The following is a 13,636-nucleotide window of genomic DNA, read 5'->3' as shown; positions in this document are numbered from 1 at the left end:
CTTTCGAGCCTATACAGCTTGGAGTAAGACAACATGCATAAAGAGGATAATGTGGTCAAAATACTCATTTGCCTAATAATTCTGCACTCCCTGTAAACCTCCTATTAGTGCGGCTCAGAACTCTGTAAAGAAGGTTCGGAATTAGCGCAGCTCTCCAGAGTGCAAGAAGTATTTAACAACTTTAAAGCTAATTTAATGGAAACAAATGTTAACTGATGAATTCCATCAGTATTTATTTGTTTTCTTTAAATTAGTGAGATCATTTGTTTGGGTATTCCTTACTGAAAACAAACTGAATATCTGTGTTTTCATCATGAATATACATAATACATATAATTTAATAATAATATTTAATACTTTACCTACAAAGCTTTAGTCCTTATTTACAATGCCTAGTCATTTCCTAGGAAAAGTATGACATCCCAGAAAAAATTATTTTATTTCATACACTGCTTAACAGCAATAGGTATTGTATATAATTCCTAGGTATTATATATAGTGCCATCATTTCACACAGTAACAGTTATATTCTCTAAAATGATAGACAATATTGACATTTTTCACAAAGATTGTCAAGGCAATTATATTTCAAGCTCTTAAGAATTGTTACCTGCTTATTATTGTCCATCTAGCTGGATATTTTTAAAATGTGTATATTTATTGTATCTGAGACTGACAAGATGTAAATGGACTATTTTTTGCAAGGACATATTTTCTTTATGCTAAATTGAAGCACAACCATATAAAAACGCAATAATTTAATGAACTGTAAGAAAAAGTTAAAAATAATATTTTTCTGTTATTGTGCAAGAAAATATCCCTTTTAAATAAACACACAATTTGTGATAGTTTAAAATATGAAAATTCATATTTTTAACTGGCTGTTTGATACATCTAGAAACACATTCAATTAATGATATCCTTGAAGTGTTAAATAGTATTAAGATAAAAAAATAATAATTCTTACTGCGAATATAAATCTTAATATATTATTTTATAACTGAATCAGTCCATAGCGTTCTTCTGCGTCGGCACACTGAGGAGGTTAGCCACATGATTGATGCCATTGAAACGGTACACCAGCAGCAATGCAAGAAAAGTACTCCACACTCGGTATAAAGCCAAGATCCAAACTGCTTAGAGTAAAACTTCATTATAAATCCATCAATAGAAGCATAGGATCCATAAAACATGTGCAAAGGCAATTTAAAGGGACAGTCAACACCAGAATTTTTGTTGTTTTAAAAGATAGATAATCCCTTAATTACCAATTCCCCAGTTTTGCATAACCAACACACCTTGTATCTAAGCCTCAGCAGACTGCCCCCATATTTCAGTTCTTTTGACAGACTTGCATTTTAGCCATGGTAAATTCACGTGCATGAGCTCAATGTTATCTATATGAAACACGTGAACTAATGCCCTCTAGTGGTGAAAAACTATCAAAATACATTTAGATTAGAGGCGGCCTTCAAGGTCTAAGAAATTAGCATATGAACCTCCTAGGTTTAGCTTTCAACTAAGAATACCAAGAGAACAAAGCAAAATTGATGATAAAAGTAAATTGGAAAGTTGTTTAAAATTACATGCCCTATTTGAAACATGAAAGTTTTTTTGGGACTTAACTGTCCATTTAAGTACAAGAGATCAAAGGAGGCATAGCCATATGCGTTTCGGTCTGCACCCAGCCCTTGTTCACCAGCTGTGTGGCTTTAATGGGATTAACCCCTTTATCTCCACTAAAATACAAATCAATCACTATTTAAAGAGGCATACCATTAATTACAGATGCCGACTATTTACAATTAAATACAAACCTATTTCATTTTGTACATAAATTACACTTTAAAATTACAAACTAATGTCTGCAATGTAAAGACATGGAATTGGTTATTATAGAAAAAAAAGGAGGCCACTGTTATCATGTACTTAACCGCTCCTCTCTCGTGCCAGCCGTTGCTATGGCTGCTTCCTTTTTCTTTCTTTTTTACATGCAGTCAGCACTGCGATGACATCACTACTGTGTTCCTGCATCATTTTGGGCACATCTTTAACTCATCTTTGTGCTTATCTTTGCGCCGTGCAGTGCATGCCTGTGCATCACTCTTGGCATGAATCTGTGCCTATTCAAAGCAGCCTCATTTTTTCCTCTCTGCCGAAGTATAGATTTACTCCATGTTACCTATGATGCTCTTTTTAATTGTTTATGCTGTCTGACTACTTGTTGATCTTCTACTTTGCCTTGTCCTCTGGTACTCAGGAAGATTCCTTTTTTCTTGTTTCCTAACCTATCCTGGAACTACCTCTTTCCTTTAATCCAATTAACTTTAGTCCTGGGATTTTCTTTACCTTTCCACTTGATGCCAGGATAAGAAGACTACTGGCCAGGATTGGTCTGATAGAGAAATATCCCACGGACATAACAACTGTTTAATACATAGCCAGTTTAATATAGCAAGTTAGTATCTATTTGATATTAGACCCAGAGGATATCTAGTGTTTAGGTGGAAAATCCAGAACACTTGACTCTGGTCTAACTACTCTGCCTGTCCCTCCCTCTGTTAGGTTTAGGTATAAAATGTATTCCCTGTAATTGTACAAAATGTGTTTGCATTATGATTATTCCTAAAATGCCTACCAAGCGTCGTTTTAGTGTCAGGGTCCTCAATTGGTCTTAAGTGCTCCAGAAATCAGTCTATCAGGGCTCGAAATTTTCACTCAACCACTCACCACTCAAATTTAATACATTCACTCACTATCATAGTCTGGCAGCATGTAAGCATAGCTGTGTTAAAGGAGCAACACCTTGAAGGTGGAGCTATGTAGCATCTGCCTAGAATCACAGAGAAGAAGCACGGGCAACGTGCTGGTGTCAAGTATGCATTTTTATTTCCCAATCCCAGTAATGAAATCATTGGCTTGGGTTAAGAATTACACACAACCGGAGCTACTTAACTGCCTTTTTTTCTTGTGTCTGCAGTACAGCGCATTAAATAGACTGCACACTAGGGCATCCTATTCTATAAGTCCCAACACCGGCTCCTCTAATTATAGAGCTCCACGGGGACTGAAAGTTCCAGCCACTACCTTGGAGTCATGTACCCCTACAAAAGCGCTATTATTTATACAAGGCTGTAGTTACATCTATACATTTGTTGAACATTGGTATTGTAGGAGAAACCACACTCTTAATAGAGCCTATGCTATGATTATTTAATGCACATTTTATTAGGATTTCTATTGTGCTGTCTCTAGTAAGAAGAACTTAGATATATCAATGAGGAATCTATGGATACAGTGCATGAAATAATCCTAGTAGGGTAAGCATTAAATAATCATAAATAGCTTCATTAAGATTGTGGTTTCCCTCCTACAACACCAGAGCTTCATTGGTGTTTAATGGTGGTGTAAGTGTTTTCTGTTGGCAAAGAGGGTAATCCCTCAGTGGCAAGTGTACTGGGCATTTTCCTAGTGGGTCGGTTTCCTTAGCCCTTCCCACTTAACAATCAAGCCCTTCCCACTTAACAATTTAAGGGAGCAGAGTGTACCACGGTTGGTGCTTGTGGCCAGGTTGGACTCTTTTGCCAGTCACTGCACTGCACACCATCTGAATAATAGGCTGCTTGAGTCTTTGGAATGCTACACATAGGCACAAACAGTCCACTGTTAGCAACACTCTAAGAATGCACATGTCAGAGACTGCTCCTGCTCAGAACAGACTGCAGATGGGAGCAGTCTACATATATTCATTGCATTTAACCTTATTCACCAAGGAGAGTGAATGTAAGTGTTTTTTCCCCATTAGAATGTCCCATTGTTTTATTTGGCAATTTATGGTAACGCTTTAGCATCACTGTTATATGTGAGTGTATGTGCTTAATTTAGTTAAATTATATACATTATTTTGCCTCTGTGTTATTAGTGTTTTAGCTTTGAATTTAGAGAAAAATCTGGTTGAAAGGAAAAAAATGCATAACTGCTATAGGCGAATAAAATAAATTAACATGAAGCAATGGCTATAGAGCAGCATTAAATGTGTATAACCTGTCAGTGTATTGAATAAATGAATGCTACAAATAGAGACTCCACATTTAGGGCAAGATTACATATGTGGTGTAAGTTTCAGTGCAACTGCTAAAACCCACATCGCCCGTAAGGTCACCTCGCACATCGGGTGAATTGCAGAACACACGCAGCCAGATGAAAAAATGCTGTAAGTCGGAAAAACTGGGGAGGTTCAGAAATCTGCGTAACTTATGCCAGTATGTCATCTTGCACGCATAAAAATTAAATAAATGTTGAATTTACCAGTAAAAATCTAAACCGGAATATAACAATTAAACCGACATGTCAAAATGCCATTCAAAACCCCTAATCTGCCATCCCCCTACATCACAATCACTAATAAAACGTATTAACCCCTAAACCACCATCCCCCCACAACACAAAGTACCTAATAATACTATTAACACCTAAACCGCTAACCCCATACAAAGCAAACACTTAATTAATTTATTAACCCCTTAACCTGCCAATCCCCCACAACACAAAGTATATAATAAAACTATTAACCCCTAAACAGCCAACCCCCCACAATGCAAAGTATTAAACTAATAACTAAGCCCCCTAACCTAACACCCCCTAACTTAACCCCAATTAAAATGCACTTACATAAAAAAAATACTACTTTAAAAAATAATAAAAAATTACAAAAAATAAAAAACGTAAATTGTGAAAATAACCCTAACATTACACAAAATATAAAAACCTACCCTTACACAAAATAAAAAAAAATAACATTACAGAAAATAATAAAAAAAAACTACCATTACAGAAAATAACAAACAAAATGATCCAAAATAAAAAAATTCTTCAAAGTAAAATCAGCCAATGATATGTAAGCAGCTTTCATCCTATTGGCTGATTTTAATTTTTCAGCCGATAGGAATGCAAAGGTACCTCTTAATAAAAGGGGTACCTTGCATTCAATCTTCAGTGTGTGGCCTGTGATCGCATGTAGAGGACCTCCGTGTTGTCTGGTTGAAGATGAGGAAAGACCGCGCAGAAGACCTCGCCGGAGAAGCCACCGCCACCGGGATGAAGATAGAAGATGGTCCCGTAATGGATGACAATAGAGCCGCCTGCATGAAGACCTTTTGCCGCCGGGAAGAAGATGGATCGCCGTACTTCATCAATTGTGAGTACCTATTTTGTGGTTAGTTTTTCATGGGCTGCAAAAGAGCTAAATGGTCTTTTAAGGGCAATGCCCATATAAATGCTCTTTTTGGGCAATAGGTAGATTAGGGAGTTTTTTTTTGGGGGGTGGAGGGTTGTAATGTTAGGGGGTAATTTGTTTATTTTATTGGCAAAAGAGCTTTTAATTTTAGGGCAATGCCCTACAAAAGGCCCTTTTAAGGGATATTGGTAGTTTTGTTTTGTTTTTTGTGGTGTTTTGTTTTTTTAAACGGGGGTATTTGAATAGGAACATTTTTTTTTATTTTGGATAATTTTGTTTGTTATTTTCTGTAATAATAGTTTTTATTATTTTGTGTAATGTTAGTTTTTTATTTTGTGTAAGAGTAGTTTTTTTTATTTTGTGTAATGTTAGGATTATTTTCATAATTTATCTTTTATTATTTTTTGTTATTTTGTATTATTTTTTTAAGTAGTTAGTATCTTTTTATTTATTTATTATTATTTTTTAGTGTACTTTAATTGGGGTTAAGTTAGGTGGTGTTAGGTTAGGGGGCTTAGTTATTAGTTTAATACTTTGCGTTGTGTGAGGTTGGTGGTTTAGGGGTTATTAGTTTTATTAGATACTTTGCATTGTGGGGGGTTGGCGGATTAGGGGTTAATAGGTTAATTAGGTTTAATGCGTTGTGTGTGGTTGGTGGTTTAGGTGTTAATAGGTTAATTAGGTGTTTGTGTTGTGGGTGGATGGTGGTTTATGGGTTACTAGTTTTATTAGGTACTTTGTGATGTGGGGGATGGCAGTTTAAGGGTTAATAACTTTTATTAGACATTACGATGTGGGGGGATGGTGGTGTAGTGGTTAATAACTTTTATTAGACATTGTGGTGTAGGGGGATGGAAGTTTATGGGTTAATAACTTTTATTAGACATCGCGATGTAGGGGGATGGCGGTTTAGGGGTGAATATTGCACACGCGTTAGGTGTTCAATAAGGCTTCCAGGAGTTACAATGCTTTTTTACTAAGCACAAGGGTTGCTGCGCCTGCCTATGTGTGGTCCTTGCGCTGCATATGTAATATCGACTGGTGATGCCAGTTCTATGTTAGTTTATGAGAGTAAAAAATGCACCCAAGGTGTAAAATATACGCCCTTAACTTGTCTCCTGCACTGTATATGAGATCGCTCGATTAGACTAAAAATTGCAGACGATGGGTTTTGCCCCCGCCGCCAAATATGTGATCGAGCCCTTAGAATGTAATGTATTAACAGACTGAAGAATAAATCCAGTGTATTCTGTTCAGATTATTCTAGACAGCAAGATACAGTTTTTTAAAATGCTTTTATAGATAAAACATATATTAGTCTAAGGTTTGTTAGCCCTTTCTTAGAATGAAACCCTGCTAATATTAGGCACAAGAAGGTGTTTTGGATTGGCTTAACATATGGAAAGAGGGGGTGAGGTAGTAAGTGTGTAATTTGGAATGACTAGAAGACATGTGCAATGCTAAAAATTTTGTTTAGTTTTTATTAGTTAAATAAATAATTTTGTTTCGGAAAATTAGTTTAGTTAAGTTTAAAAAAAATAGTTTCGGCAAATTAGTTATGTTAAGTTAAATAGTTTTTTCTGAAGTTTAGAATATAATAATGCATATGAATAAAGAATGGATCGGAAAAAATGATTTAACTTAACATAACTAATATGCTGACGATTGCCGAAACAAAATTATCTAAAACCGCCAAAAATTAAAAAAACTACCATCACAAAAATAACAAACAAAATTATCCAAAAAAATAAAAATTATTCCTATTCTAATCCCCCATTTTTTTAAAAAACCAACCCCAAAATAAAAAACCCTAATCTATAATAAACTACCAAGGGTCCTTAAAAGGGCCTTTTGTAGGGCATTGCCCAAAATTTAACAGCTCTTTTGCAAAAAAATAAAAACAAACACCCCCTAACATTACAAACCCCAACCCCCTAAATTTACAAAATAAAAATAAACTTAATCTACCCATTGTCCCGAAAATGGCATTCAGCTCTTTTTCGTCCCTTTAAAATAAAAAGAGCCCTAATCTAAAAAAAAAAAAACAACCCAAAAAAACAACAACCTAACACTAACCCCAAAATCAATACTCACAGTTGCTGAAGTCCAGCGAAAGATCTTCATCCCAGCAGCAAAGTATCTTCATCCAGGCGGATCCATCTTCATCCATCGTGGGACAGGCATCTTCTTCATCCCTGTGGAGGTGGAGCGGTCGATGCATGGAGGTCCAGGGGGAGGTCCATCGGTCCGACGTGGAGGTCCTCTTCATGCGATCGTCCACTGCACACTGAGTATTCAATGCAAGCTACCCCTTTTAAATTGGGGTACTATTGCATTCCTATTGGCTGAAAAATTAAAATCAGCCAATTGGAATTAGAGCTGCTTAAATCCTATTGGCTGATTTGAACAGCCAATAGGATTCAAGCAGCTCTCATTCCTATTGGCTGATTCAAATGGACCTCTGCCTCCGCGCATCCATGACCGCTCAGCCTCCGCTGGGATGAGATAGAAGATGCCGGTCCCGCGATGAATACAAATGGAGCTGTCTACATGAAGATGCTTCGCCGCTGGGATGAAGATCTTTCGCCGGATTTCAGCAACTGTAAGTACTGATTTTGGGGTTAGTGTTAGGTATTTTTTTTTTTTTTTTTTTTTTTTTGGGGGTGTTTTTTTTTTTGATTAGGGCTTTTTTTATTTTAATGGGCTGAAAAATAGCTGAATGCCCTTTTAAGGGCAGTAAAAGAGCTGAATGCCCTTTAAAGGGCAATGCCCATACAAATGCCCTTTTCAGGGCAATCGATAGATTAGTTTTTTTTATTTTGTGGGTTTGGGGGGGTGGGGGTTTGTAATGTTAGGGGGTGTTTGTTTTTATTTGTTTGCAAAAGAGCTGTTAACTTTAGGGCATTGCCCTACAAAAGGCCCTTTAAGGGCCCTTGGTAGTTTATTATAGATTAGGGGTTTTTTTTATTTTGGGATGGGTTTTTTTGTTTTTTTTTTAAATGGGGTATTAGAATAGGAATAATTTTTATTATTTTGGATAATTTTGTTTGTTATTTTTTGTATTTATTTTAACTAGGAGGTTAGTAAATAAGTATATTGTAGCTAGATTAGGTTTTATCTTTATTTCACAGGTAAGTTTGTATTTATTTTTAAATAGGTAGTTAGTTAATAATTGTAATTATAATTAAGGTCTACATGTACCAAACTAGTGCTCTACCTACCCAGAGCCACAGAACCTACATACAAATCACTGATATCTACCTCTCATATACCTTCCCCCTTCTCCCACAACCTACCCTCTTATCTCCTTTTTTTATTATTATTTTTTTAAATGTTTACATGTTATAGAAAAAAATTGATGAAAATTACAAACTCTTCCTTTGACAACAACAAAAATGGACTACAGAACACTCTTCTGATATCTCTTGAATACAGAAAATGATTCCTGACTATGTGGCTTTCATGAAGTTTACTTGAACATATGCACCATCTTCTCTGAACTGCCCATAGTTATAGATAACGAGAACAGTTTGGACTTGTTCCTCAATGGATACAATATTGTTAATTAATGTTAATTTATTTTTACTGTTCCGTGTACAAACACATCTAAATAAAGCTTGTCTTATTTAAAAAAAAAAATGCGGACAAAGGTGGCGCTGTTGTTGTCCTAGATAAAGAATACTATGTGAATGAAATCCTTGAACAACTGTCTGGTGGTGGTATTTATCAAGCCCTAGATGGGGATCCATGAAAGGATATACAAAAAGAAATTGGGATGGTTGTACAAAGATCTGTTAACATTGGTCTTATTACAAGAGCTACTAGTAAATATTTAATTAAAGATAAGCCTCTTACACCTGTATTTTATGTATTGCCAAAGATTCACAAAAGTATTAGCAAACTTTCAGGAAGACTCACAGTCGCTGGGACTGAATCTGTATTTTCCAGCATTGTCATCTTCCTAGATAGGATTTTAAATACAATAGTTAAAACACAGAAATCTTATTTAAAGGACACAAATGACTTCTTGGATAAAATTAAGGATTTTGTAGTTGGTGATGAGCATATTTTATTTTCCTTGGATGTTGTAAGTCTTTATACTTCTATTCCACATGCAGTGAGCTTAAAAGCAGTTCAGGAACATTTAAGGGAGAATGGATTATACTCACCACAGCATTGTGATTTTTTTTGATAATCTTTAAAGTATTATTCTCTATTATAACTATTTCCTTTTCCATTATACTTATCTTCAGCGTAAGTGTACAGCCATGGGATCCAGTGTGGCCCCTCCCACGCATAAATTTATTTTTTTGATAATAGTTTCAATCAACATTGTTTACAATGGTTTATATTTATTGATTATATTTTTGGCGTGTGGAGAGGGCCCCTGGATTCCTTATTACAGTTTGTAGATATAATCAATGGGATTATGCCTGATTTCAAATTCACATTGACATACTCTAGGGATAATATACAGTTTTTGGACACCAATTTCAAGATCAAGAATATTAAATAAATTACTGATCTTTATGTTAAAGAAACAGATCATAATACAGTACTCCATTACACCAGTTTTCACCCAGAAAGGGTCTTTATGTATGTGCCCAAGAGTCAGCTAATGAGAGTGAAGAGGATTGTTAAAGAGGATTCTGATTTAAAACTACGTACTGAAAAGATGAATAATAATTTTTATTTAATTCAATTTAATTTTAAACATCAAAAGAGATGAAGTATTCAATGGTAGAAAAGGGAAAGAAGTGCAGAATATAAATAAAAATCATAAAAAGATGATATTTGTTTCTGAATATAGTACTTTGAGTGATCAGATTTTTAAAGTTATCAAGAAAAATAGGTACTTACTTGAAAAATCTAATCCATCAGTGGAAGAGTTTAGAACATATCCTCAAGAGTGTAAGAAATCTGAAAGATCAATTAGTAAAAGTAGATTTGGGTACTAATAAGAAAAGACCAATAAACTATCTCACGGCAGAAAACAAAGGGTGTTATCCATTTCTAAATTGCTTACATTGCAATTTAATTATACAAGGAAAGGAGTTGGTTCAAACTTGTGGACGTAGACTAATGTTGATTAATGGTCTATATACGTGCCAAACCGAATAAAGTGTCCTTGTGGGCTTTGATATATTGCCGAGACAATAAGGTCTGTTAGGGAACATTTAACTGGACATAAATTAGCTATTAGGACTAAAGATTGTACTCAACTAGCCGCACAACATTTTTTTTTTTTTAATTAAACAATAAGCTTTATTGAATGAACAGACATAATGTTACAGCAGTTGTCTCATTGATGAGTTACATTTCAGTTGTTCTTGGAAGCTTAATAAACCATCATTGCAAAGAGACATTATGAGCAATTACACGAATGTTGTATAGGAATAGAACATCTGAACATTGTTGACATATAGTTAATTGTTACATGAGCTTATTAAGTGCACAGTTTGAAACATATTAAAAGATAATAAAAGAGAAACAGAGAAAGTCTGAGTTTGCTTGGTCGAGGCATGAGTCTATCCCAGAACCCATATGATTACAGGCTCCAAGGTAAACGCCTCATATTGCATCAGGCTTCTTCATTAATACGTTCAACTCAGTATATAATACAAGTGCATATAGGAAGTATCGCCCGAGGGGCGATTGGGGAAAATAGGATATTAGTGAGGGGATTATGAAAGGAGGGGAGTGTAGAGAGGGGGAAGATGATGGAGAGGGAGAGAGGCGAGAGAGGAAAAAAAACCAAAAAAAAAAAAAACATAAGGGGTGGGGGGGGGGGGGGGTTGAGGACGGGAGTGGGAGTGAAAAGGGACTGAATCATGTTCCACAGACCAACTCCAGGGGCCAATATAGAATCAACACCTGTACACTAACAGAGACCAAATCAGGTTATAAGCTCCTACCTTCCCAGATTAATGACATGTACTCGTGAGTTTCTAGCTTCCCTGTCCTGAGGTAATGGTATCTCTCTAAGTCTAGTAAATTTCAGACTTCTGCTTTCCATTCCTCTGTGCTCGGAGTTTGGAGAGATTTCCAGTGTCTTGGTATAAGTCCCTTAGCTCCATTTAGCATTAAAAGAAACAAATGGCGTTTGGCTTCCATAGCTAACTTTGGGAACTCGTGATAAATCAGGTATTTAGGGTTCGGTGGGAGAATGATCTGCAACAATCTGCTAATTTCTCTAAATACGCTCACCCAGAAAGGTTGTATGTGTGGGCATTGCCACCAAATGTGTAGTATAGATCCGTCCTCCCCGCAGCCCCTCCAGCACCCTCCACAGGCATTGGGGTAAATTTTTTTCAGCCTCTGAGGAGTGAGGTACCACCTGCTCAGGAATTTGAAGTGCACCTCTTGTAGTTTTGCAGATACCGATGCACGCTTAGCTCTATTAAAGATTAATTGCCAGGTTTTAGTGTCTATCTCAAGCTCTAGATATCTCTGCCAGGCAGCTACATAGGAGGGGACCACCTCCTTCCATCAGAAGTTTGTAAAGTATCGAGATCAAATGTTTTGGTGGGGTCTCTGATGTGCATAATGCTTCGAAATGCGTTTTATGCCTACTAAGGGAGTCTTTCTCGCTGACAGTGCTGACAAAGTGGCTCAATTGAGCCACTCTGAACCATGAGGAGAATAATTCGCCGTCCCAGTCCGCCAACTCCTTCTGTGTTTTAATTTTACCGTCTGTCAGCACATTTGATATGGCAACTTCCGACAATGGGTAGTTATTGTCATGAGAGTATGGTTTGATCGCAATACCATTATCTGGATTTTCGCGAACCGGCATAACTGGTGAAATAGCCGTAGAGATATATCTCCCGCTCCTGAGCAATCTGTCCCAGGTTTGCAACACATCCCAGATTAGGGGGTACTGTACTGCCCAATTTGGGCGGTGATTCGGACTGATCCATGCGAGTGAGCCAACGTTCCCCCTTTGAAGGATCTCTCTATCCAAGTTTATCCAAGCTTTATTCTGTGAACAGTGGCACCACTCTACAAGTCGTTGTAGTAAGATTGCTCTAAAGTAGGCATTCAAGCGTGGGACGCCAGCCCCGCCTCTGTTCCTAGGAAGATACATGGTTAGTTTTTGTATCCTGGGCTTCAATCCCTTCCATATGTATGTCTCTATTGCCGCTTGAATCTGTTGGATTAAGTGGCTCGCTGATGCCAGAGGGATTGCCTGCATAATATATAGGACCCTGGGCAAAACATTCATTTTGACGACATTTATGCGGCCCATCCAGGAGATGGTTTTACTTCCCCAAGCCGCAAAGTCCCGCAGGATATCATCCCTAATACTTTTATAGTTTACGTTGACTATTTCTTTGACAGTGGAGGCTAAATTGATACCTAGGTATTTCAGATGCTGTGGTACTATTTTCAAAGGGCATCTGTACCCCTGCTCCACAAATGTCTCTGGTGGGATGGAGACATTTAGGATCTCAGACTTTGAGAGGTTTAACGAAAAGTCTGACAAACAGCCGAACGCCTCGAATTCCTCCAACGATGCCTGCAGTGAACGTGCATTATCAGCAAGGGTTAGTAGGACGTCGTCGGTGTACATTGCCAACTTGTGTTCTGTTCCTCCCGTCCGAACACCGACAATGTCACTGTTGGTTCGAATGCGGCACGCCAGGACTTCTATAACCAGTGCAAAGAGCAGGGGGGACAAAGGGCACCCCTGCCTTGTACAGTTTGAAAATATAGGGAAGGGATCTGAGAGTAAGCCATTAACGCGAATCCTAGCATTAGGGTTTGAGTACAGGGAGAATACAAGGTTCGTGAAGCGTGCCCCAAACCCCATTTTTCCTAATGTATGTCTCATAAAGGCCCAGTTCACCCGGTCAATGGCCTTCTCCGCATCCATTGAGACAAGTACCAACGGAGCGGAGTTGGCCTGTGCATAAGAGATTAGTTGTACAACCCTTAGAGTGTTATCGCGTGCTTCTCGGGCCGGGATGAACCCTGTTTGGTCTGTATTGACCAACCTAGGAAGAAAATTTCTGAGGCGGTTCGCAATCACTTTGGCCAAGATCTTAACATCACAGTTAAGTAAGGAGATGGGCCTGTAACTACCAGGCAGGTTTTATGGTTTACCCGGCTTCGGGATGACCGAGATGAATGCCTCTAGCATCGAGCGTGGCAGTTCAGGTGTTACGGGAAGCCTGTTGAACAGTAGGAGTAGGTGTGGTACTAGAATTTCCGCAAATTTTTTATAATAGCGGATCCCAAATCCGTCCGGACCAGGGCTTTTGCCCACTGGAAGGCTTTTAATAGCTATTAGAATCTCCTCTGCAGTGAGTGGGGCATCTAATTGTTCTGCCTCTTCGGCGGACAGACTTGGTAAGTCAGTTTTTGCAAGATAATCCAGTATCCTCTGCTCAAAGGTCT

Source organism: Bombina bombina, chromosome 5 (genome assembly GCF_027579735.1).
Source record: "Bombina bombina isolate aBomBom1 chromosome 5, aBomBom1.pri, whole genome shotgun sequence".
In the NCBI taxonomy this organism is placed as follows: domain Eukaryota; kingdom Metazoa; phylum Chordata; class Amphibia; order Anura; family Bombinatoridae; genus Bombina; species Bombina bombina.
The sequence above is the reverse complement of the archived record's forward strand: the minus strand, read 5'-3'. Positions refer to the sequence as shown.